The sequence below is a fragment of the Spermophilus citellus genome, assembly GCF_964194105.1.
Source record: "Spermophilus citellus genome assembly, contig: SCAFFOLD_600, whole genome shotgun sequence".
NCBI lineage: Eukaryota > Metazoa > Chordata > Mammalia > Rodentia > Sciuridae > Spermophilus > Spermophilus citellus.
The window spans coordinates 32,175-54,850 of record NW_027672978.1 but is presented as its reverse complement, the minus strand read 5'-3'; the positions used below and the strand labels follow the sequence as shown (position 1 = coordinate 54,850).

General features: G+C 39.9%; 1 long non-coding RNA gene across 1 annotated transcript; it reads right to left on the bottom strand.

The window, feature by feature from the left end:
- Window positions 1–1,530: 1,530 nt before the first annotated feature.
- Window positions 1,531–6,088, bottom strand: LOC308640291. The gene is made up of 3 exons (XR_014020211.1): window positions 5,991–6,088; window positions 5,750–5,810; window positions 1,531–1,629 (listed from the first exon to the last, which is right to left on the bottom strand). It is a non-coding gene; the product is annotated as an uncharacterized lncRNA (long non-coding RNA).
- Between the last annotated feature and the right edge of the window lie 16,588 nt (window positions 6,089–22,676).

Below are 22,676 nucleotides of genomic sequence, written 5' to 3'. Positions count from 1 at the left end.
AGGGCACACGAGGCTAGACACCTAAGGAATGTTCCAGGAGCACATTGATCAGCTGCAGGGTTCTGAGGGGTATCACTTAAAATTTTTTGGATCACTGCTTGGAATTTCATTGATCTTCATTTACATCCAGTGGGACAGGGATGGAGGTTTATATTTTTTGTAGGGGTATACATAAAGTTGTGTTTTTTTGTTGTTGTTGTTGTTGTCTTGATTAGTTCACAGAAAGTGCTTTGTGTACCAATTGTAAGATTGGTTAGAGGTCTTCCAAGCTTTGCCACAAAAGCAGAAGTCTGTGTTATAACCCACATTGAGGTCTTTGCAAAATCTTTTCCTGACATTCTGTTGAAAGAAAATTTTGGTGAAGGTCTCTTGAGAAGTCTTTTTTAAGATTATTTGGTGGAGAAGGGAGTGCCACTGTATTAGGACATCAGACTGGGATGCTCCTTACCAAGCCTTTGGTCATGCAGTGTGTATTAAGAAAACCATCACACAATTTTCCCAGGGCTACTGAGGTACTCTAAACACAGAGAGAAATCAAGCCTGGGTTTTCTGGCATATTCCACCTAAGTATTATTCATGGGGAGAAAACCTAAGTTGAATGTAGTTTTTTTTTTTTTTAATTCACTGGTATAAAAGATCTTTAAGAAGGAAGAGATCAGCTGCAATTGTGGAGGAAACACCTGCAGAGCTGCATCTGCTGATGTGCTTATCAGTGGGGTCCACACTCACAGCAGCAGCAAACTCAACACCTGAGCTACAGAGCGCTCCATGCTAGAATGCCTGGCTAGCATGCACAAGGCAGGATTCGGTCCCCAGAACTGGGAAAAGAAAAGAGAAAGCAACTCAAGTATAGGGCAATATATATTTTGAGAAAGTGCCTCTTCAAACAATATACACAAATGATATTATCTTATAATTCTCTTTAATGTGCCTACATACAGCACAATACATGAGCCTTAGAACAAGAACAAGTGACAAGTGTGATGGTCCCAGAGTCATCAATAGATCAATAAGCAATCAAGGAAAAGGAAGAGGCCAGCTGCAGGGTACACAGACACATCCCTATGGTCCCAGCTGCCAGCATCACCCCATCTCAAAAAATAACAATTAAAAGGATTGTGGAGAAACTCAGTGGTAGAGCACTCCTGGGTAAAATCTGAACAAAGAAAGAGAGGAAAGAAGTTCAGAAGAGCCATTTCACCAACCTGTACTAAAGGCTGGAGTGGAGAGGCCTAAACTAACATACACAATATGTAATGAAACATTAGACTCAAAAGACTTAAAATACAGGAAAATGGAATCTAACAATAAGAGAGATTTAACCCAGAAAATCATGTTGCTTTTAAATCTTCATGCTGATGCAATGCTCCTCTCCAACCCAGGGTGCAGTTTTGTTACCTCTGAATACATTAAAAAAAAAAGAAGAAGAAGAAGAAAGAAATGAAGGTACACACCATTTTCACACACCTACAGTGGTTATCTCAAAATAAATAAATAAAATGAAATAAAATTAAATTTTCCTCAAGTCTGAACAAGTTCAAATGAATCTGAAACAAGCAAAGTTCTCACCACATTTCTACATACAGGGCTTTTCTCCAGTGTGATTTCTTAAATGCTGTTCAAAGGGACCTGGAAAGTTGAAAGTGTTACTGCAATTTTTAAAGATAGAAAAAGGATTTTTACGGATGTGAATTCTTTTATGCATTTGGAGAAAACTCTGAAAGCTGAATACTGCCCCACATGGCTTATCCTCAGCATTATCTACAGTATGAGTCCTTTCATACAACTGAACAAAACTAGAACAGGTGAACCCTTTATATTTCTTACTTGCATAGGATTTATTCTTTTTATTCCTAAACAATATTCCCAGTCCTTAGGGAAAAAAAATGAGAAAACTAGAAGATTTCCCACATTTCTCACATTCACAGGGCTTCTCTGCATGAGTGTTTTCTTATATAAGAAAGGAAAAGAAGCTGACAGAATGTAGCAAATCCCCCAAATTCAGAGGGTTTGATTTTCAATGTGAGTGAAATGGCTTTGAAGGCAACAGGGAAAATGGAAAGATTTGTGATATTTTTCACATTTAAAGAGTTATTCAGTTGGATGTGGTGGAGTATGCCTTTAATTCCTGAGACTCGAGAGGCTGATTCTGAAGAATCAATGTTGGAGGCTAGCCTCAGAACCTTAGGAAGACCCTAAGAAACTCAAGAAGTCCCTGTCTCAAAATAAAAAGTAAAAAGGAACTGGAATGTAGCTCAGTGGTAGAGCACCACCAGACTAAATCCCCAGTGGAACGATTGATTGATCGCTCTCTCTCTCACACACACACATACACACACACAAACACACACACACACACACACACATTTTCACCAGTGTGAGCCTCTCTTCTCTTTGAGGATGATATGAAATGTGATTTACCATATTTCACATTCAAAGGGTTTTTCTCCAGTAAACTTCCTACATGTATATGAGTGAAACAGTAATAACAGAAGAGTTTACCAAATGTTTTCATGCATACGATTTCTATGCAGTATGTGTTCTTTCACATGTGTGAAGCAGATAAGATGTGGCAAAGGCTTCTCCACGTTGTTGACATTCATTGGGCTTTTCTCCAGTATACATTCTTCTATGTCTGTGAAGGTCACTGGATCTAGCAAAGGCTTTGCCACACTGCTTACATTCTTAGGGCTTCTCTCCAGTATGGGTTTGTTCATGTGAGTGAAGGTAAGAAGACTGAGTGAAGGCTTTGCCACACTGCTTCCATTCATAGGGCTTCTCTCCAGTATGAGTGTGTTTATGCATCCGAAGGTAAGAGGCAGTAGTGTAGACTTTTCCACATTGTTGACATTCATAGGGCTTCTCTCCAGTGTGTGTTCTTCCATGTCTGTTAAGATGATAGGATGTAGCAAAGGCTTTTCCACATTGTTTGCATTCATAGGGCTTCTCTCCAGTATGTATTCTTCCATGTTTATGAAGCTGACAAGAGGTAGCAAAGGCTTTGCCACACTGCTTACATTCATAAGGCTTCTCTCCAGTGTGAGTTCTTTCATGTTTGTGAAGGTCACCAGATCCAGCAAAGGCTTTGCCACACTGCTTACATTCATAGGGCTTCTCTCCAGTATGAGTTTGTTCATGTGAGTGAAGGTAAGAGGACTGAGTGAAGGCTTTGCCACACTGCTTAAATTCATAGGGATTCTCTCCAGTATGAGTGTATTTATGCATCCGAAGGTAAAAGGCAGTAGTGTAGGCTTTTCCACATTGTTGACATTCATAGGGCTTCTCTCCAGTATGTGTTCTTCCATGTGTGTGAAGGTTACTAGATCTAGCAAAGGCTTTGCCACACTGCTTACATACATAGGGCTTCTCTCCACTATGAGTTCTTTCATGTGTGTGAAGGTTACCAGATCTAGCAAAGGCTTTGCCACACTGCTTACATTCATAGGGCTTCTCTCCAGTGTGAGTTCTTTCATGTTTGTGAAGGTCACCAGATCCAGCAAAGGCTTTTCCACACTGCTTACATTCATAGGGCTTCTCTCCAGTATGAGTTTGTTCATGTGAGTGAAGGTAAGAGGACTGAGTGAAGGCTTTGCCACACTGCTTAAATTCATAGGGATTCTCTCCAGTATGAGTGTATTTATGCATCCGAAGGTAAAAGGCAGTAGTGTAGGCTTTTCCACATTGTTGACATTCATAGGGCTTCTCTCCAGTGTGTGTTCTTCCATGTCTGTTAAGATGATAGGATGTAGCAAAGGCTTTTCCACATTGTTTGCATTCATAGGGCTTCTCTCCAGTATGTATTCTTCCATGTTTATGAAGCTGACAAGAGGTAGCAAAGGCTTTGCCACACTGCTTACATTCATAGGGCTTCTCTCCAGTGTGACTTCTTTCATGTTTGTGAAGGTCACCAGATCCAGCAAAGGCTTTGCCACACTGCTTACATTCATAGGGCTTCTCTCCAGTATGAGTTTGTTCATGTGAGTGAAGGTAAGAGGACTGAGTGAAGGCTTTGCCACACTGCTTAAATTCATAGGGATTCTCTCCAGTATGAGTGTATTTATGCATCCGAAGGTAAAAGGCAGTAGTGTAGGCTTTTCCACATTGTTGACATTCATAGGGCTTCTCTCCAGTATGTGTTCTTCCATGTGTGTGAAGGTTACCAGATCTAGCAAAGGCTTTGCCACACTGCTTACATACATAGGGCTTCTCTCCACTATGAGTTCTTTCATGTGTGTGAAGGTTACCAGATCTAGCAAAGGCTTTGCCACACTGCTTACATTCATAGGGCTTCTCTCCAGTGTGTGTTCTTCCATGTCCCTTAAGCTGATGGGATGCAGCAAAGGCTTTTCCACACTGCTTACATTCATAGGGCTTCTCTCCAGTGTGTGTTCTTCCATGTCTGTTAAGATGACAGGATGTAGCAAAGGCTTTTCCACATTGTTTACATTCATAGGGCTTCTCTCCAGTATGTATTCTTCCATGTTTATGAAGCTGACAAGAGGTAGCAAAGGCTTTGCCACACTGCTTACATTCATAGGGTTTCTCTCCAGTGTGAGTTCTTTCATGTTTGTGAAGGTCACCAGATCCAGCAAAGGCTTTGCCACACTGCTTACATTCATAGGGCTTCTCTCCAGTATGTGTTTTCTGATGTATTCTAAGTAAGCTTGGATAAGCAAAGTCTTTCCCACATACCTTACATTTGAAATGTGCATTCCCTGTGTGTGTGATCCTGTGCTTTTGAAGACTTGTGTGTGAAATAAAGGTTCGACCATCTTGTTTACATTCACAGAGTTTCTTTCCAGAATGAGTTTTTTCATGTCTTCTAAATAAAGAGGATAAATGAAAGGCTTTCCCACATACCTCACATTGAAAAGGTTTACCTCCACTCTGTGTTATTATGTGTCTTTGAACACCTGGGAGAGAAGAAGAGGCTTCACCACATTGTTGACATTCATAGGGTTGCCACCCAGTATGAGTTTCTTCATGACTTGGAATGTCATTGGAACAACTGATGACTTTCCCACATACTGAACTTTCATGTGGTCTATCTCCAGTTTGTAACATTTGTGTGTGAACACTTTTGAGAGAAACCAGAGATTTCCTATATTGTTTAAATTCACATGGCTTCTCTTCACATTCTTCATGCTTACAGTATTTGTGTCCAGAGTGAGATGTGATGTGCCTATGAAGGAATGAAGGACATATGAAATCTTTTGCACACATAATGAAGTCACATGGATTTACTCTATTAAAATTTTTCTTTGTTTGATTAAGAATTGGAATCAATTTGAAGGTTTCCACTATTCTGTGGGGAAAGTTTTAAGTTTACCATAGGACTTCTTTGAAGACGAAGTGACCAGCACATAATTGATACCTAACTCATTCACAGTTTTCTATTTATTTATAGGTATTTACATTTCTACCAACATCATGTAAAGGCTAGATTTTCTGACTTGTTAAAGTTGCCTGAAAATAAAGAGATTGAAAGGAAACAATCCTTTGCAACACAGCTTCTCTATGGCTATTATTCACATAGTCATATTCACATATGCAATTTCATAGTATTTTTTGCATGTCAAATACTTTGAAAAGACTGAATACCTGTCACAGATAAGTACATATTTCTGGTAAAAAATATTATAAGAATAAATACATTTCAAATTATGCATACTTCTTCAGTTGGTTTGCTTTAAAAATTATATGACAGTTCTCAGATTCCCTCACAAATTCCTCTTGTGAGTAGAGTTACCTTAGGTTGCTTCCAGAGTTTTCAATCTGATCTTCAGTGGTCTTGTCTTCCCACTTGTTTCCTAAAATGAGAGAACATAACAATCTTTATGAATATTTAGGAGCTAGAAATGCTTTGCCAAATTGTAGGTGCCATTTATGCTTCAATAATTCATCAACTGATTTCCTTTTCACCTTCTACATAAATGACCAAAATAAACATGAGTTCTCAATTGGATTAATTTTAAAACCATCATTGTTACCTATAGAAGCCAGGTTTCTGAGGACTTCCAGCATCACATCTCTGTAAAGGTTCTTCTGGGAAGCATCCAGAAAAGACCACTCCTCCTTGGTGAAGTTCACAGCCACATCCTCAAAGGTCATTGAGATCTAAAATATCCCACAAATGTATAGTGGAGGCCAGGAAAGATTGACAGCATGAGAAATCTGCACTCAACATGCATGATGTTCACATGATTGCCTGGCCTCCTGATTAATTCCACGATTTGGTCCATCAAATCTTTACTGCACTCAATTTCTTACACCCATTCCAACACTAGAAATTGGCTACTCAGAAGGCAAACATTATAGTGATTTATACCCTTCCTTTGGTGAGTTCACAGGAAGTAAGACAGGCTCCCAGATCACTCCTAACTTCTTTAATGGTTGCACCTCTATTACGTGTCCTAGAAACGTCCTGTGTGGTACAGAGCTAATATAAGCACTTCTGATAGTATGTATCTTTAGAAAAGAAAGGTGATAAGTAGAAAAATGCAGGAATCATGAAACTAAGCATTTGAGAGAGATTCTGCCAACTACAGTGGCTCCCTGTACCTACAAGGTTAATATAGGCAACATGGTATTTACTGATGTCTTGTTTCCTCTGAAAGTCTATTGTTCCATACTTAAAGAAATGCCTAGGGGGCTGGGGATGTGGCTCAAGCGGCAGCGTGCTCGCCTGGGATGCATGCGGCCCGGGTTCGATCCTCAGCACCACATACCAACAAATATGTTGTGTTCGCCGAGAACTAAAAAATAAATATTAAAAAAAAAGAAATGCCTAGGGCCAGCCCCCACTCCCACCCTCTGGGCATGGGGTCACTAAGGAGATTCCTTCATAGACAACATTTCACACAGGTGGTCACAATATGTTAACTGGAGATTGAGCTCATTCTGTGTGATTACACTAAGAACAAATAGCAGTTTGCAGGTGCTTTACTCCAGAACAAATTTAGTCAACTAGCTTACTATTAAATGACCAAAACTAACATGAGTTCTCTATTTGATTAATTTAATTTATTTATTAATAAACACAACAATTTGATAGTTTCTTGTGGTTACAGTCAAAGCAGAATGGGGTAAGTGGAATGATGGCACGTGTCTTAGAAATAACTCAATGAGGACTTGGAAGATGGCGGCGGATGGAGTGCATCACCCCCGTGTACCGTGTCACTGTGCGGGTGAATGAGAAGTTAGAACGGCCAAAAGCTATCTTGTTAGGAATTTCCAGCAAAATTGGGGTGCACCAAAACCTAGAGGAAGGATTTCCATCACCCGAGGATCGGTTACTGGGGCTCAACCGCGAGGGATTTGTCCGCACAGAGATTCAAGCTGCTTATTCAGTGACTTGCCCCACTGCTAGACTGCGACACTCGCCGGGAAACGGCGAGCTAGAAACGCAGAGATACGGCGCTGCTGATTCTGTGGGTGCCTTCTGGCTGTGCCCTCACTGTGCTCAGTGCTGAATTCTGGGTTTGAGACAGGGGAAGGAAGCGGTCCAATCCTCTCCTCCACACCAGTAAGACCACCAAGGAAGCCAGCGGCCACCATCTTGGAGAGATGACATCACCATCGCCAGTTTTCGACTGATCACATCTCATTCAGTGATAGAACAGATCTGTGACATTAAAACCATTTTCTATACAACGGGGAAATCACATAAAATCTCTCCCTGGCTTTCCGGGGGTGTGATTAACAGAGGGAATGTGAGTAGAGGTGTGGGGGAAAGGCAAAGGCACCTGACCCCCAACTCCTCCCTCCCACCAGCGGCGAAAACAAAACCTGTTTCGCCAGCTCTAGGAGGAGGGGCTAGCGGAGAAAATCAAAACAATAAGGTGCCGGTTCCCAAAAGCCGCACTCCACATCCAGGAAACTGCAGGCCCAGAGTGTAGTTTCAACTGCCGAGAGGTACCACACGGGGGTAGACCTGGCTGACAGGAGAAGCCAGGGGACTAGAAACCAGGAATTAACCTAAGCTAACAGGTTTTGAGAGACACCAGTGGGGGGAGGAGGGAGCAGCCTAATACGGACTGTTTCCTATAGCTGGAGGACAAAATCTTGGCCCGGAAGGCACAGCACCACCTGCTGGAAGTGAAGAAAATAGAAGCCTAACAGTGTCTTTTTTTCTTTTAATTTTTTTTTAATTTTATTTTTTTCTTTTCTACAATTGTACTATTATTTTTTTAAATGTAATTTCTATTTTACTGCGTTTTATTATTTTTTTATTATCATTTCCTTTTCTTTTCTATTCTTTTTTCTTTCTTTCCTCTCTCCCTCTTTCTTGGTTTGCTTCCTCACTTTTTCCCCATTTTTCCTCTTAAGCACGACCACCCAGATTATGTACAACTTACTAAATGCAAATAGATGAATACTACGAATCAGTCCATAGTCCGACTAAGCCCTTAACTACCCCCAAGTACTCCTGTCTATTCCTTGTTAATATCCGCCTGCATTTGAGCAACCCCCCAAAGAAGCTAACATATACTAACCTCCATACCATCAAAGCGCCCCACCTCATCATAAAATCCTAAGTTCAAACCTCAATTCTATACATGCCATCAAATTCTGTAGGCCTCTAATGAAACTAATGAATTTACCATAAAGCACAATTAAACACAACATCGCTAAACATTGTCTCCCAACACAAAGGAGAGATATTGGAACTATGAAAACCAAAACAAATTTAAAGAAGAAAACAGAAACACAGCAGTCAAACAGAGTTGGAAAGCAACATGAGCACCATGAAAAAACAAGGGAAAAAAGGATTACAAACAATGCAGGAAAGCTTAAATTCACAGGAGAACCTAGAGGCTTCAGAAAAATGGACAGAGAAAGAACTCAAGGTACACGTAACTCACATGGAATGGAATCTTAGAGAAGACTTTAGGCAGCAAGTACAAACAATGAAAGTATACTTTGAAAATGAATTAAATAGGCAAATTCAAATGGCAAAGAATGACCTATACCAGGAGATAGAGATTTAAAAAAAAAAAAAACAGTAATCCTAGAAATGGAGGAAACCATAAACCAAATTAAAAACTCAAATGAGAATATTACAAATAGACTAGATCAAATAGAAGTCAGAGCATCAGATAATGAAGACAAAGTGTATCAACTTGAGAAGAATATAGTCAACACAGAAAGGATGCTAAAAAGTCACCAGCAATCTATCCAAGAAATATGGGATGTTATTAAAAAGAAACAAAAAAAACTTGAGAGTCATCGGGATAGAAGAAGGTATAGAGATTCAAACCAAAGGAATGAACAACCTATTGAATAAAAGAATCCTAGAAAACTTCCCAGATATGAAAGATGGAATGGATTGCCAAATCCTGGAAGCCTACAGGACTCCAAACATACAAAACCCTAATAGACCAACTCCAAGAAACATAATTATGAAGATATCCAACATACAGAACAAAAAGACAATATTAAAAGCTACAAGAGAAAGAAGGCAGATTACATTCAGGGGTAAACCAATTAGGTTAACAGTTGATTTTTGATCACAGATGAAGAAAGCAAGAAGATCCTGGAACAACATATTTCAAACGCTGAAAAATAATGGATTCCAACCAAGAATACTGTATCCAGCAAAATTAAGCTTCAGATTTGACAATGAAATTAAAATATTTCATGATAAACAAAACTTAAAAGAATTCACAGCCAGAAAACCAGCACTGCAAGGCATTCTGAGCAAAACAGCACCCAAAACTAACATTGGGAGGTAACCCAGTAAAGAGAAGGACAAAAAATATAACCAAAAAGGAAAAACGAGCCATATTAAAATAAATAAATAAATAAATAAGCATGTCTGGAAGTACAAACAATATATCAATAGTAACCTTAAACGTTAATGGCTTAAATTCGCCAATCAAGAGACAAAGGCTAGTACACTGGATTTAAAAAAAAATAAATCCAACAATATGCTGCCTTCAGGAGACTCATATGATAGGAAAAGACATACACAGGTTGAAAAAGAAAGGCTGGGAAAAATCATACCACTCACATGGTCCTTGGAAGCAAGCAGGAGTGGCCATACTCATATCGAATAAAATCAACTTCAAACCTAACTTAATCAAAAGGGATAAAGAAGGCCACTATATATATACTGTTAAAAGGAACCATCCACCAACAAGACATAACAATTATCAATATGTATGCACCAAACAATGGTGCTGCAACATTCATAAAACAAGCTCTCCTCAAGTTCAAGAGTCAAATAGACCACAACACAATAATTATCGGTGACTTCAATGCACCGCTCTCTCCATTGGACAGATCCACCAGACAAAAGCTGAATAGAGAAACTATAGAACTCAATAACACAATTAATAACCTAGACTTAACCAAAATATATAGACTATATCAACCATTATCAAATGGATACACGTTCTTCTCAGTAGCACATGGATCCTTCTCAAAGGTAGACCATATATTATGCCATAGGGCAACTCTTAGTAAATATAAAAGGGTGGAGATAATACCATGCACCTTATCTGATCATAATGGAATGAAACTGGAAATCAATGATAAAAGAAGGAAGGAAAAATCCTGCATCACCTGGAAAATGAACAATATGTTACTGAATGATCAATGGGTTACAGAAGACATAAAGGAGGAAATAAAAAAAAATTCTTATAGATAAATGAAAATACAGACACAACATACCGGAATCTATGGGACACAATGAAAGCAGTTTTAAGAGGGAAATTCATTGCCTGGAGGACATTCCTCAAAAAAAGAAAAAAAACAACAGATAAATGAAGTCACACTTCATCTCAAAACCCTAGAAAAAGAAGAGCAAAACAACAGCAAATGTAGCAGAAGACAAGAAATAATTAAAATCAGAATGGAAATCAATGAAATTGAAACAAAAAAAACATTGAAAAAATTGATAAAACTAAAAGTTGGTTCTTCGAAAAAATAAATAAAATTGACAGACCCTTAGCCATGCTAACAAAGGGAAGACGAGAGAGAACTCAAATTACCAACATATGGGATGAAAAAGGCAATATCACAAAAGATACTACAGAAATACAGAAGATAATTAGAAATTATTTTGAAACCCTATATTCCAATAAAATAGAAGATAGTGAAGATATCAATAAATTTCTTAAGTCATATGACTTGCCCAGATTGAGTCAGGAAGATACACACAATTTAAAAAGACCAATGACAAAGGAGGAAATAGAAGAAGCCATCAAAAGACTACCAACCAAGAAAAGCCCTGGAACAGATGGATATACAGCAGAGTTTTACAAAACCTTCAAAGAAGAATTAATACCAATACTTTTCAAGTTATTTGAAGAAACAGAAAAAGAAGGAGATCTTCCAAATTCATTGTATGAGACCAACATCACCCTGATACCGAAACCAGACAAAGATACTTCAAAGAAAAAAAACTACAGACCAATATCTCTAATGAACATAGATGCAAAAATCCTCAATAAAATCCTGGCAAATTGAATACAAAAGCATATCAAAAAAATTGTGCACCATGATCAAGTAGGATTCATCCCTGGGATGCAAGGCTGGGTAAATATACGGAAATCAATAAATGTCATTCACCACATCAATAGACTTAAAGAACCACATGATCATCGATAGATGCAGAAAAAGCATTCGACAAAGTACAACAACCCTTTATGTTCAAAATACTAGAAAAACTAGGAATAACAGGATCTTACCTCAACATCGTAAAAGCTATATATGCTAAACCTCAGGCTAGCATTATTCTGAATGGAGAAAAACCGAAGGCATTTCCTCTAAAATCTGGAACAAGACAGGGATGCCCTCTATCACCACTTCTATTCAATATAGTTCTCAAAACACTGGCCAGAGCAATTAGACGAAAGAAATTAAAGGCATAAAAATAGGAAAAGAAGAACTTAAATTATCACTATTTGTGGATGATATGATAATATATCTAACAGACCCAACAGGGTCTACAGAGAAACTACTAGAGTTAATAAATGAATTCAGCAAAGTGGCAAGATATAAAATCAACACGCATAAATCAAAGGCATTCCTGTATATCAGCGCCAAATCTTCTGAAATGTAAATGAGGACAACCACCCCATTCACAATATCCTCAAAAAAATAAAATAAAATACTTGGGAATCAACCTAACAAAAGAGGTGAAAGATTTATACAATGAATACTACAGAACTCTAAAGAGAGAAATAGAAGAAGACCTTAGAAGATGGAAAAATATACCCTGTTCATGAATATGAAGAACTAACATCATCAACATGAAAATATTACCCAAAGTTCTCTATAGGTTCAATGCAATGCAAATCAAAATCCCAAGGGCATTTCTTGTAGAAATAGATAAAGCAATTATGAAATTCATATGGAAAAACAAAAGACCCAGAATAGCAAAAGCAATTCTAAACAGGAAGTGTGAGTCAGGCAATATAGCAATACCAGAGTTCGAACTATACTACAGAGCAATAGTAACAAAACCAGCATGGTACTGGTACCAAAAAAGGCGGGTGGATGAATGGTACAGAATAGAGGACACAGAGACCAGTCCACAAAATTACAACTATCTTATATTTGATAAAGGGGCTAAAAGCATGCAATGGAGGAAGGATAGCATCTTCAACAAATGGTGCTGGGAAACGCAAAAAAATTAACAATAATAAAACAAATAAGGGCTGGGAATGTGACTCAAGTGGTAGCACGCTCGCCTGACATGCGTGTGGCCCGGGTTCGATCCTCAGCACCACATACAAAACAAAAATGTTGTGACCGCCGAGAACTAAAATAAATAAATATTAAAACTCTTCTCTCTCTCTCTCTCTCTCTCTCTCTCTCTCTCTCTCTCTCTCTCTCTCTCATCTCTTAAAAAAAAATAACCCAATCAACAAATGGGTCAAAGACCTGAACAGACACTTCTCAGAGGAGGATATACAATCAATCAACAAGTACATGAAAAAATGCTCACCATCTCTAGCAGTCAGAGAAATGCAAATCAAAACCACCCTAAGATACCATCTCACTCCAGTAAGATTGGCAGCCATTATGAAGTCAAACAACAATAAGTGCTGGCAAGGATGTGGGGAAAGGGGTACTCTTATACATTGCTGGTGGGACTGCAAATTGGTGCACCCAATTTGGAAAGCAGTATGGAGATTCCTGGGAAAGCTGGGAATAGAACCACCATTTGACCCTGCTATTGCCCTTCTCGGACTATTCCCTGAAGACCTTAAAAGAGCGTACTACAGGGATACTGCCACATCGATGTTCATAGCAGCACAATTCACAATAGCTAGACTTTGGAACCAACCCAGATGCCCTTCAATAGATGAATGGATAAAAAAAATGTGGCATTTATACACAATGGAGTATTACGCAGCACTAAAAAATGACAAAATCATGGAATTTGCAGGGAAATGGATGGCATTAGAGCAGATTATGCTAAGTGAAGCTAGCCAATCCCTAAAAAACAAATGCCAAATGTCTTCTTTGATATAAAGAGACATAAAGAGAGTAACTAAGAACAGAGCAAGGAGGAAGAGCAGGAGGAAAAGACTAACATTAAACAGAGACATGAGGAAGGAGGGAAAGGGAGAGAAAAGGGAAACTGCATGGAAATGGAAGGAGCCCCCAATTGTTATACAAAATTACATATAAGAGGTTGTGAGTGGAATGGGAAAAAAAAAAAACAAGAAGAGAAATGAATTGTAGTAGATGGGGTAGAGAGAGAAGATGGGAAAGGATGGGAGGGGGGAATAGTAGAGGATAGGAAAGGTAGCAGAATACAGCAGTCACTAATATGGCATCATGTAAAAATGTGGATGTGTAACCGATGTGATTCTGCAATCTGTAATTGGGATAAAAATGGGAGTTCATAACCCACTTGAATCTAATGTATGAAATACGATATGTCAAGAGCTTTGCAAGGTTTTGAACAACCAATAAAAAAATGAAAGAAAAAAGAAAGAAAGAACTCAATGACCTAAAAATGTCACCATGGGCTGGAGATGGGGCTCAAGCGATAGCGTGCTCACCTGGCATGCGTGCAGCCCGGGTTCGATCCTCAGCACCACATACAAACAAAGATATTGTGTCTGCCGAATACTAAAAAATGAATATTAAAAAAAATTCTCTTCTCTCTTTCTCTCTTTAAAAAAAAAAGAAAGAAAGAAAGAAAGAAAAAACAAAAATGTCACCATCTCCAAACAACAGCCTTACAAAGTTTTATAACTCTGAAAACAATCTTCTGAATAAACAGCAGGCACTACTTTTCTAAGTCTCACAGCAACAATGAATGTCCAATGATTGTCAAACTCTTCTTATCAGCAGCTGGTTCACTACCATAATATACAGTCATGAGACACATACCAATGTTCTGTTCAAGGACATTTTGATCAAGGTTGGGCCACATATGCAATGATTGTCTGTTGTGAAAGAGATTCATCGTGCCTGTAGCAATGGTGGTGCAAACAAACCTAAGGCAGATGCTTTTCCAGAGTGTGGTAAAGCAACAAGTTTGTAGCCCAGAATTCTGAACTATCCCACACAGTCTGCGTGTGAAAGAGGCCACCATTCACATCTGTAAGCATGCTATGATGTCTGCACAGTGATGGAACAGACAAAGAAAATGTCCCTGCCACTTACACAGAAGCATACTCAAGGACTGAAACCATACAGAACCATCCCAAACAATGAAGAATCCACAATTACACTCAGAGACATCAGCCCAACTCTGTCAGGACAATGATGCAGACAGGAGGGCTTCATGGACCTTCAACCAAATGGGAAGCACACTGAGGTCTCAGGGTCACAGCAACACTCCACAGGACATAAACCACACCCCTACAAGTGCACCACCAGTGAAATCCCATGTATGCTCAAAGAACATGAGAGCTAAAGCAGAAATCAGATCAGAAGAAACTGAACAGCCTCCAGGGAAGGGGACATGAAACACAGGGCTCTGAACAGACACAGGACAAAGAGGTGACTCAAGAGAAAAGGTGACCATTTTGAAAGAAAAAAATGTAAAAGTCCATCATAGGAAATTCATAGAGAACACCAGAGGTGGTGCTGAATGGGTATCTAAGTCATCCAACACACATTTCAGAAAAGAAGAGCTAAAAGCAACCAATGAAACTGCCGCTTCAGAAAACCAGAGAAAGAAGAGCAAGGTAAACCTAAATTAACCACAGGTAGGTTGCCAAAGTCTGTCTGGGCACAATTCAGAAGCCACTTGTCAAAGGAAACAAACTTCATTTCTAGAACCACACATGCCAAACAAAAAAGCTCCTCAGGAAAAACCTTCAGAGCCCAACTGCCACCACCAGCTTCCCACAAGCCTCTCAACCTCCCCCACTCCTCCTGCTCTTGAGGCCGATTGGCTGGGTCATGTGGGTGGAGCCAAAAAAGTCCCCCAATGAGCAGCTCCGTAGTCTGAAAGGGCAGGGAAACAGCCCAATGAGCATCACCGCAGAGGAGCCAATCAGCTAGAAGTTGCTGGGGCCGCTGTGAGCCAATCATCAGCTGGCAGTCTGAAAGTTTGCTGGGGCCCCTTCGGCTGTGGCTCTCAACAGTAGGTAACAGAGAAAGTGTTGATGAAACCACAATCAGGAAATCCGCAGTCTGCAAAATCAAGTTCTTCATGAACATCAGCATCACTGATTAACTGACAAAAGGTTAAGAATACAGAGGACAGGGACTGGGGTTGTGGCTCAGTGGAAGAGTGCTTGCCTAGTGCTTGGGAGAAACTGGGTTCAATCCTCACTGCCACATAAAAAGAAAGAAATAAAAAGTGTAAAATATACAATATTATTAAAGAAAAAAACAACGAGGACTGAAAACCTACTAACAGATTTAAAAGTGTCATCGTCAACAATGCATTGGGACTTCAGATTATCATAAATGTGCTTGACACAAATTAGACAACTTACAGAAACTGGACCATTTCTTTGAGAGAGACAATCTCCTACAACTTACACACAAGGGGAAATACACAAAACAGATGAGCCCATGGCTGCTGAGAAAAACAGACTCAATAACTAATTACTTCCTAAAAAGGCAAGGCAAGGCTCTGACATCTCAAACAGGCTTCCATGAGACACATAAGAACTGCCACCAGTTTTCTACGTTTTTTCCAAAACATAAAAGCTGAGTTAACACCTCCTAAGTCTTCCTGAGGCATAAGTTACCATATTATCCAAATTAAATAGATGAAGAAAAGTATTAAATAGAAAAGACGACTATGAATGATGCTCATAATCATAAATGCAAAATTTAATCATAAATGCAAAAAACTGTACAATTAAGTCATCACACTCCAGGTGTCTACGCAAATGATGTGAAAATTATGGGCACAGGAACCCTCACTGCAGTGACTACAGCAGCCATATCCAGAACTGCCCAAAGCTAGATGCAAGGAAGATGCACCTTTCAATACTGAATGGACAAGCTGAAGTTAAACCACACCAAAGAGCATCACTCAGAAAATGAGCTCTGCAGCCTGGAAAGACAGCACCCTTAAAGGCAGACTGGTAAGTGAGAGAAGCCAGTTTGAAATGGCCAAGTGCAACAAGATTCCAAGTCAAGAACATTCTGAAAAAGACAACATTATAGATGCAATAGCAGAACTGATGGGTGCCAGGGACTTAGGGAGCAGAGAGGGAGGAAGGAATGAGGAGGAGTGATGAACAGGTGGAACATTGGATTCCCAGAGCAGTGAAACTCTTCTGTATGACATTATCTTGTATATGATGTGACACACACAATCACATCAGAAGGAAGAGGAACCCTAAAGTAAAGGATGAACTTTGGCTTATCCTAAATGTTGCTTCATCCATTCTCTTTATCAAATGTTCAACACTGGTTTAGTAACTAACAAACACCCTACACCAATGCAATATGTTGAAAACAGTGGAGACTATCAGCTGGAGAGAAGGCATATTTGATACTATGAGTAATGGCACATTTAATTGTCACCTTGATTGGATTAAAGGATGCCGATGATTAATGAGCTTCTGTATGTGAGGGTGTGTCTACAAATGATGGGCATATGGGATAGTGAGCCAAACTGGAGAACCTCTTTAAGCTAGGCAGCACCATCCAATAGGACGGTGTCTTGGGTGGAACAAAATTCTTCACTCTCCCAAAGTGGACTCTGCCAGTGATTCTCTAGTGAGTTTCCAGAGTCTTTGGTCTGGACTAGGGCAGCACCATTGATCCCCCTTGTTCTGAGGCTTCAGCCTCTGGGACTCTGCAGCTACTACTTCTCAAGCTCTCCAGCCTGCAGATGGCCACTGTGGACATCCACCTTCGGGTCAAGTAGGCCAATCTAATGAATCCCCTTTGATAATCATACTTCCTCTTGATACTTTTCCTCTAGAGAACACTGACTAAAACTATGTAAGCCTAAAATTGCTCATAAAAACAAAGTTTATCTAATAAAGAAGTAAATAAACTACCAAGCCATGAAGTTTTAAAAATGTATACATAAGAAACAATATGATATGCTAAATAACTTTTTCATAATAATGCAAAAAATAAAGCAAAGAGGAAGAGTCATAGTTACAAATTTCAAAAGTATGAACAAAAGCAAGAAAACTGATTTTCAATACTATTTTCATCTGGAAAGAAATTGGGTAAGTTTTCAAAACTCATTCCAACTGCTGGTGTAGTGGTGTGCACCTGTAATTTCAGCCACTAGGGAGGTCAAGGCAGGGAAATGGCAAAAGTTTGAGGCCTGTCTCAGCAACATAGCAAGACACTCAGAAATTTAGTGAGACTGGTCTTCATTAAAAATAAAAAGGGGGTCTGGGACTGTAGCTGAGTGGCACACCACTTGCTAACATGTGTGAGGCACTGGGTATGATCCTCAGCATCACAGAAAAATAAATAAAATAAAGGTATTCTATCCATCTACAACTATACAAAATTAAAAAAAAAAGAAATAAAATAAATAAATAAGAAGGGCTGAGGATGTGCTCAGTGGTCAAGTGCCTGTAGGTTTATTCCCCAGTAAAACACCTGCCCACCTCCAGAACGTTGCTCAGAAATTGAAATTCATTTCTGGGAGATAACTAAGCATGAGCAAGTCCATGGCATCAATTCCCAGCACTCAATAAGTAAGCAAATAAATAAACAACAGTCTACAATACTAATTCTCTTGGGCTGGAGAGTGGTGCTTGGTAAAATACATGTAATAAGAGATAAAAATGATTATAATACAAAAGGTACACAATTAGAGGCATAAAAACACAACAAAATCAGTGGAAAGACACCACACTTTCTCACAAAGAAGATTGAATGTTCCCATGATCTAAACTCTCTGAAAAAACACTGAGTGTTTCAGTAAATTCTGTGAAATTTTTAGGGCATGGTTTACTGTATTTTGGAGGTAAACTTAAGAAAAACTACATCTAAAAATGGAAATAGTTGGGTTGGGATTCTGGCTCAGCAGTAGAGTACTTGCCTAGCACATGAGAGGCCCTAGGTTTGATCCTCCGCACCACATAAAAATAAATAAATAGATATTGTGTCCAACTACAGCCACAACAAAAAATACTCTTCAAAAAATTGGAAAAGTAAACTGTATCTAAGACCAGCCAAAATGTTGTACAAGACAGAGAGAATAGAGAGAGCATTTATGTTACTCCCAAGTTTCATAAGATAAAAGGCTAGCTCCCAAAGTGGTGGCCCTATGAGGAGGCAGTTGGGAGGGAACAGGAATTAGGTGACATGGTGAGGGGATCAGCACCCTTATTTAGACACATGGATCTCTCTTTTGCAGAAAACAGGTGTCATTTACTCTTTCACTGATATTCAGTGATTAAATGATTACAGTTGGGTATTCAAGGTATTTCCAAAATTGTCCTTAAAATTTACAATGAGACAGGTGCGATGGTGCATACCTGTAACCCCAGCGGTTCAGGAGTCTGAGGCCCTAGAAGATGTAGCAAGACTCTGTCTCAAAACAAAGAAAGTAAAAGGGGCTGGTGGTTAAGCACCTCTGTGTTCCATTCCTGATAACAAAAAACCACACAGTTAGCATGAACCTGCCAAATTCAGACAACAATGGTGAAAAACTGTCGTCCTCTGTCAAATTCATCACCTTGTGAAGGACAGATACAAGTTTCATGAAATCACATTCATAAATTTATCCACCACTATTTTTGTAAAATTGGACTCAAATTCTGCAGCAATAATGCAAGACAGAGTTTCTCTGTATCTTATGTGGTATTTTGGAATCGAGGGTTGGATTTCAATTTGAAACCACTGAAAAGACAAATCTGAATCTTACAAACTTTCTACACATGCTCAGGGGTAGCAAAAGGTAAATTAGGCAATTAGATGTTTTCTTTTTCTTTATTTCTTTTTTGTTTGATGCCCCCGAGATTAAACCCAGAGATATTACTACTGAGCCCCATCCCCAGTCATTTTTATATTTTATTTTGAGACGCAGTCTCACAAGGTTGCATAAGGCCTCGCTAAGTTGCTAAGGCTGTCCTCAAATTTGCAACACTCCTGTCTCAGCCTCTGGAGCAGGAAGGATCACAGGTGTGCACCACTGTACCTGGCTGTAAGCAGGGATTTTTAACAACAACAACCAAAAAAAAGGTGGATTTTAATCCGCCTCTCTCTTGCCTCTTTACCAATAAATGGCTCTGAATAAATAAACCTGGGCCTCAGATAAGTGAGCACATCATTTCAAAGTGATACACAGAAAGCTTTGGTGCTGAGGGAGCACGGATGTGTCAGGCTCAAGGGGCAGGGTAGGTCCCTGACAGCTGGGACATGCTTCCTCCTGGTCTTGCTCATGGAAAGCATCCAGGATCACCCTCCCAGGCACCTGGACCATGACTCCAGTCTATAAGGCTTTTCAGGTTTGCACAGCTCTGCACTGGGGTGGGTGGTTTTTATATTCTGGGAGAGGTTTTGCTCCTTCACACTGTGAGAGACTAAAAGGGCAGGAGTCACTGCTCACCTGGCCCCTCAGCACCAGCATCCACAGGCTGACTGTCCACCTGTCTCCAAGAAATGGGAACAGAGCTTCGGGAAAACTAGGTCCCAAGGAAGTAGCTGTTTAGATGAGGCATTTTCCAGGAGATTCCTCAGCCCACGGCCCCTAGCAGCTTCCCTGAGAGGCTGTACCCCACACCTCAGGCTGTCCTCTGGGAGCAGCTGACCCAGGGCCTGAAATTCTGTTCACCCTGCAAGGCACAGGGCAGCTGTGGGCAATTTGTGGCAGCACCAGGAGAGGACAGTGGCTGAGGACATGGGACTCTGTGAGGTGTCCAAAGGGAACCTCTGTCCAAGAAATTTGATATGGTGTCTACATCTAAAAAAGATAAAAGAAAAAGCACAAGATTTTTACAGCTGTGAACTCAAGTTCTCTATACAGTTGCATCTACATCAAAGAACCTTCAGAGTACTTGACTTTGGCTAACTAGACTACCATGAGGGTGGAAAGGCAGGGTTCTGTATGGAGAGCAAACATTATCTTGGGCTATCTTAAGCCCTTTAATAGTCAATCATCTTAATTTCTGTATCAGACCACAATCTCAAAACTTCTCAGAATATATCACTAATCGGACCAGATGTCTCCAAAATCCATCAAAGCTCAGAATGCAATAACAGACATACAGAAGAAATTTTTTTTTAATTTTTTTTTTCTGTACCCCACCAATCTGATGTTCCTACCAATGCAGTGATACACAGTTTCTTTTATAAAAGTTCATGGAGGCCAGGCACAGTGGCACACAACTGTAATCCCAGCAGCTTGAGAGGTTAAGATGAGAGGATTGCTAAATTCAAAGCCAGACTCAGCAACTTAGTGAGACCATCATGAACTTAGTGACATGATGTCTGAAAATACAATATAAAAAGGACTTGGAATGTGGATCAGTGTTTACGTGACCCTGGGTTCAATCCCTGGTATATTTAAGAAATAAAGAAAGAAAGAAAGAAAGAAAGGAAGGAAGGAAGGAAGGAAGGAAGGAAGGAAGGAAAGAAGGAAAGAAGAAAGAAGTGATGTAATCTCTTCCAAGCAGGGTCACACACATCATTCAGGGTAACTTGAATCCATGTTTCTTAGTATGATAATTAATATTTGGGTTAAAATGAACTATTTTCTGTAGCTGGGGTTGTTGATGCCTTTAAACCCAACAGATTGGGAAGCTGAGGCAGGAGGATCACAACTTTCAGGCCACGCTGGGCACCATAGCCAGATCCTTTCTGAAAATCATACTGAAAAAAGCTAGGGATGAAGGACAGTCAATGAATCAGACATTATGGTAGTGGCATCCCCTTTTTTCACAGAAAATTGTAACTGGGTTTCTCCAGAAATCTTCACCATGGCTAATTTTAGGACTGTCAACAAAAGAGTGTCCACAAAAAAGTTCAGTGTAGATAAACTTCCTATTTTTGTGTTGCCCTATTTTACTGGGCTGCTAGTCTGGAAGAAATCAGCACTCCTGGGCTGGGGATGTGGCTCAAGCAGTAGCGCGCTCTCCTGGCATGCGTGCGGCCCGGGTTTGATCCTCAGCACCACATACAAACAAAGATGTTGTGTCTGCCGAGAATTAAAAAATAAATATAAAAAAAATCTCTCTCTCTCTCTAAAACAAAAATTAAAAAAAAAAAAAAAGAAATCAGCACTCCAGGTGCTGGACTTTCCCTTACTAGTTTTTTACACACTTGTATCCACTATAGTAGTTTGTAGAAATGTGCAAACAAGGCCTCTGGCCTTGAGCTGGGATTCACAGACAAGTCACCTACTGGGCTCCATGGTAACAGCTGGTGGGGGAGGAAAGAAAGGGGAGAAGAAGCTCTCCCCTCCTCAGGTGCTCTCCTTGAAGGGTTAACTTGGCCAGAACAGAGAAAGAAAAACCTGATTTTATGTGTGTGATGTGACAAATTGACTATGGTGACTCCATTTTGTGAACTCAGCCATGACACTCAAAAAGCTCATGACTGGGGCAGTTTGGATTCTTTTGTTCATAAAAATTCCCCAAGAACACAGAATGATCTATGGGGCCAACTGGAGACTAACTGACCACAACTTTCAGGCTTGCTTATGTGCCTGAACCCCCAAAGTTCCCTTTTGTGGTTTTTGTGCTTAAAAAAGGAGCCAACTGAAGGCAGGGGCACCACTCTGACCATCTCATTCTTTCAAGAGCAGAGTATCTGACACTGGCCAGCAATAAAGGCTTAACTGGAATGAGACTGTGTGGTCTGAGAGTTATTTGGGGGTCCCGGTATTACAATGTGAACTTCTGAGCCCCTCCCCTTACATGCTGGGTATAAAATTCTGAAACCACCTGAACTCGGGGTTCAGGGGATGGATGGATTGATTACAGCAAAACAGTGCCCTCTGAGATGGGCTGCAGCCAGATAAAACTGTTTCCAGCTACCTTCAGTGCCTTGCCTCCTTCATCCCTACATCATTATTACCCTGTGTGCTTACCTAACTACAGGACTGGTGTGACTCTACATCATGGACTCTCAGAAAATGTAGAACTTATACTCTATTGATGTAGCCCAGAATTCCATATCCCTGGGATCTATAAACAACCCCCTTATTCCCTTTAAAGCAGTTATTTTGACCAAACACAAGGAAGTGTTAAGTGATCATTCTTTCCCCTCAAGGATAATATTCACAAATAGAAAAAAAAAATGCTTTCAAAAGTGTTCTTCTT